The following is a 4,598-nucleotide window of genomic DNA, read 5'->3' as shown; positions in this document are numbered from 1 at the left end:
ATAGATAAAATGTCCTAATGATGGACATTTAAGTTGATTCCATCTCTTGGCCATTGTGAATAGTGTTGCAATGAACATGGGAGTGCAAGTGTCATTCTGATAGATTGATTATATGTCCTTTGGGTATATACACAGTAGTGGGATAGCTGGGTCATAAGATCAATCTATTTTTAGTTCTCTGATAAACCTCCATACTGTTTTACACAATGACTATACCAATTCACATTCTCAAAAAAAAAAAAAAAAAAAAAAAAAAGAGGAAGGTTTGCTTTTCTTTGCACCCTCACAGGCATTTCTTATTTTCTGTCTTGTTGATAATACCCATTCTAACTAGAGTGAAGTGGTGTCTCATTGTGGATTTAATTTGAATTTCTCAGATAATTAATGATTTTGAGCATTTTTTTCATGTACTTATTGGTCATCTGTATGTCTTCTTTTGAGAAATGTCTGTTCATGTTCAAGTCCTTTGCCCACTTTTTAGTTAGGTTCTTTGTTTTTACTTGTTGTTGAGTTGTTTAAGTTTCTTAAATGTTCTGAATATTAGCCCCTTCTCTAAAGTGTAGTTTTTAAAAACTTTCTCCCATTCTGTAGGCTGTTTCTTTACTTTGTTGATAGTATCCCTTGCTGCCCAGAAGCTTTTTAGTTTGAAGTGGTTACATTTGTGTAATTTTGGTTTAGTTGCCTGTACCTTTGTAGTCTCTCTCAAAAAAGCTCTACACATTGCCATTTTGTGTGGCATCACACCTATGTTTTCTTCTAGTTGTTGCAGGTCTGAAATTTAGGTCTTTGATCCATTTTGAGTTGATTTTCTTGTATGATGAGAGACAGGAGTCTAGTTTCAATCTTCTGCATGTGGATGTCCAGTTTCCGCAACAGAATTTTTTTTTTTTTGTCTTTTTTGTGACCGGCCGCACCGCGCTCTGCCAGTGAGGGCACCGGCCATCCCTATATAGGATCCGAACCCGCGGCGGACCGCTGCTGCGCTCCCAACGCCACACTCTCTTGAGTGCACCATGGGGTCAGCATTTATTAAAGAGGCTGTCCTTTCCCCATTGTATATTTCTGGCACCTTTGTCAAAAATCAGTTGTCTGTAAATCTGTGAGTTTATTCCCGGGCTCTCTTTTCTATTCCCTTGGGTCTGTGTGTCTATTTTCATGCCAGTACCATGCTTCGTTACATTTGATTACTATAGCTTGATAGTATATTTTGCGGTCAGAAAGTGTGATGCCTGCAACTCGCACAGAAGCAGCCAAGGCTCAGAATAATTGGAACTGTCCCTACTTCTTCTCACCGTGGCCTCTTGAGCCTTTATAAACTCTGTGGGTTTCTCCCTCTCTTCCTCCACCTCCAGTGATCCTAGGTTGACAGTCATTGCTTTTTAATAATTATAAATTGATTGCTGGGTGACGGGGGAGGAATGCTGGAAATTGTCTATTCTGCCATCTTTATGACATCACTCTCCTATCCATTGATTTAAAAAGCTTCTTTTTATTCTTGGGTGGGGGTGGAAGTTCCAGTTCTCCCCCACTAAGCCTCCACTAATATCTGCCTGTGTGGGAGGGTTAGGAGCTTCTTACTAATGTCTACACTTGGCCTTCACTGACAGTAGGAGGGTGCGGGGAGTTGGAGGAAGGTGGCATCATTATCATTAGGCAGTGGCCAAAGTCCAGACTCTCCTCTAGACCTCCTCCAATATTTCCCACATGGGGAGGAAAAGGACCACCTCATCACTAGCAGGTGGCAGTGGAAGTCCAGGCTCACTATGTGGCCTCATTAACACTGTAGTGTTGGGGGCCTCATTACTGTCCAGGGGGGTTGTAAGTTTCAGCTTCCTACTAGTCCTTCTCTGACATCAGGGTGGATGGTGCGGTGGTACTCAGGGGACTAGTGATTAGGGCATTTCATTAGATCTTGTGGAAAGCGAAGGTCCCGGATCCCATCTTTGTCCTTTCTGGTGTGGGTTGGGGTGGAGTGGGGGCATTACTTCTGTGTGAGGCATGATTAGCTAAAGAAAAGCAGTTTGCTTTTGACTAAATGTATTTTTCCAAATTTCATAGGTTGAAGCCCTAACCCCCAATGTTATGGTATTTGGAGATAGTACCTTTAAGGAGTAATTAAGGTATGAGTATGTCATGAGGTCTAGTGGCCTTATGAGGAGAAGCAGAGGGAGAAAGCTCTTTCTGTGTGAGGACATAGGGAGATAGATGGTGGCTATATGTAAGCCCTTAAGAGAGCCCTCTCTAGAAACTAAATCAGGAAGCATCTTCTGTTTGGACTTCTCAGCCTCCAGCACTGTGAGAAAATAAATTTCCAGTAAGTCGCCTGGTCTATAGTTATGGCAGCCCAAGCAGACTAATACAGAGCTATTGTCTGAAATATTTCTGTCTTGCTAGGCTGCTGCATTCCTGGTCCTCTAATCAGAGAGAGAAGGCTCTTGCTGGCATTTTTTGATCTCTCTCATTGATGTTTCCAGCTTTCTGGTTTCCTTAGCTCCAAGTCTAGGTATATGAGGCAAAAAACAAACTGGGGGAAGCTCACCATATTGAAGTTTCTCGGGTCCTAAGGTCTCTTGCTGGTCTGACTTCTTTTCTTTATCTTTTAATTTTCTTATGGTTGTTTTATCTAATTTCCAGGGATTTTACTTGTACTTTGGGAAAGAATAGGGGAAAGTACATCTGTTTAATCTTCCCTGAAGTCATCTTCAGTGTTCTAACTTTTAGAAAATTGTAAATTCACAAATAAACTATAGCTATTAACTAAACTACATAATTAACCAGAATATTTCATGTATCATACTATATAGTGAATTTATTAAATAATAAAGGCATAGCTGTACTGAATTACAAGGTAATATTAACTAATATTTAATGAGTGTTCTCTGTGTGTTAGGTACTCTGATAAACATTTTACATGAATTATTTAATTTACTTCGAACAGTAACCCTATGTGGTAGGAAACTTTGTGTTTCTCATTTTAAAGATAAAGGAACTAAGGCTTATAGATAATATGTAGACTTAAGGCCTTTCATTTATTCTGGAAAGAGGCAGAAACACCCTTTGAACAAAGGCAGTCTAACTTCAGAGCTGGTGTTTCATATCATTATGTTTGTGCACATTTATTTCCTCTGCTGAGAATGGTCAATCATTCTTTTTCTCCTTTTAAAAGTTCATCATTAAATGAGCTCCTCTGGTACATATACACCATATGCAAAATGGAATACTACTCACCCATAAAAAATATCATTTACAACAACATAGATGGAACTGGAAACCATCATGTTAAATGAAGTAGGTCAGGCACAAAAAGACACTGCATGATATCACTCATATGAGGAGGCTAAAAAAAAAACAAAAAAAAAGGGAAGTGTTTCTCTCAGAAGTAGACAGTAGAATAATCATTACCAGAGGCTGGGTGATCGGGGAGGCAGAAGGTAAAGTGGTGGACTAATGGGTGCAAAACTAACTGTGCTGTCTACCCTAAGTGAAACATTGTGTTGTTTATGCATGCATTAAAACAGCACACTTTACCCCACAAACATGTACAAATAAATGTGAAAATATTGTTAAAGTAATGTTCATTTTAAAGCTCAGCCTAAATGCTGTTCTTTATGAAATCCTTCTTAAAGCCAAACCTGATTCTTTCATTCTTTGTTCTCCTACAACTCTTTATTCATACCATGTTCAGATATTTCCATTGTCTGTTTTGCCTGTTTGTTTCTCCCATTTTATGTGCATTTCTTGATGGGAAGCATTGTAGCTCATTTATGTTTACACCCTCCTTACCTGACAGTATTGTAGCAGGCCGTCAATGACTACTTGAGTAGAACTGAATAAATGAATGAACAATTGATTTATTTATTAATCAAAACTTAACAAAGTACACAACAGGCTTGTGCTGTAGGAAAGGGACCTATGACCAGTAAATCCTGATCTGACAGTAGAAGATAATAATTAGCATAAATGCACAATAAAGATTTCCACTACACATTAAAAACAGCATTGAGAATTGAGCTAATATAGAATATAAAAGTATATTTTGTTCAGTGAATCTGAGATCCATATGACAAGTATTAATGATGTAGTGGAAATCCTAAGAAGTTTTGAAGTCAGATATTCCTGGCTTCTAATCCTTATGTTTTCATAATCTAGCTCTGGGAATTTGGCACAGTCATTTAAAATCTAGGAATCTCAAGTTCCTCATCTGGAAAATGAGAGTAATCTCTATCTCAATTTAAATATAAGGATTAGTGTTGTATGAAAGGAGAGAAGGTTAGCACTCCCCTTGACAAGGATGGAAGAGGCCCTCGGGCCTGACAACATGCATACGGTTAAGGCATTGCCACCTACTAAATATAAGGATTAAATGATTTCATCTTGTATAAAATGGTTCATGCAAAGTAACCTCCCATCTGTTTTTCCACTGACTGTCTTCCAACCCTGAATTTGTAGGCCAAAGAGCAATTGCTCCAGAATGATTTCCCCTTAATTCTGATAACAACAACAAAACAATTTTCAGTAGTAGTAGTCATAGTAATTGTAGGACTGCATTCTCCTGTAAGGAGATCTAAATGAGATCAACAACCGACCTCATCATTCAT

At 38.6% G+C, this 4,598-nt stretch overlaps 1 non-coding gene across 1 annotated transcript; it reads left to right on the top strand.

Annotated features, from left to right (window-relative positions):
• Positions 1 to 4,247: 4,247 nt before the first annotated feature.
• Positions 4,248 to 4,371, top strand: LOC134365343 (U6atac minor spliceosomal RNA). The gene has a single exon (XR_010022048.1). It is a non-coding gene; the product is annotated as a U6atac minor spliceosomal RNA (small nuclear RNA).
• Positions 4,372 to 4,598: the final 227 nt, after the last annotated feature.

This window comes from Cynocephalus volans, chromosome 16 (assembly GCF_027409185.1).
Source record: "Cynocephalus volans isolate mCynVol1 chromosome 16, mCynVol1.pri, whole genome shotgun sequence".
NCBI lineage: Eukaryota > Metazoa > Chordata > Mammalia > Dermoptera > Cynocephalidae > Cynocephalus > Cynocephalus volans.
This window is presented reverse-complemented; position numbering and strand designations above follow the sequence as displayed.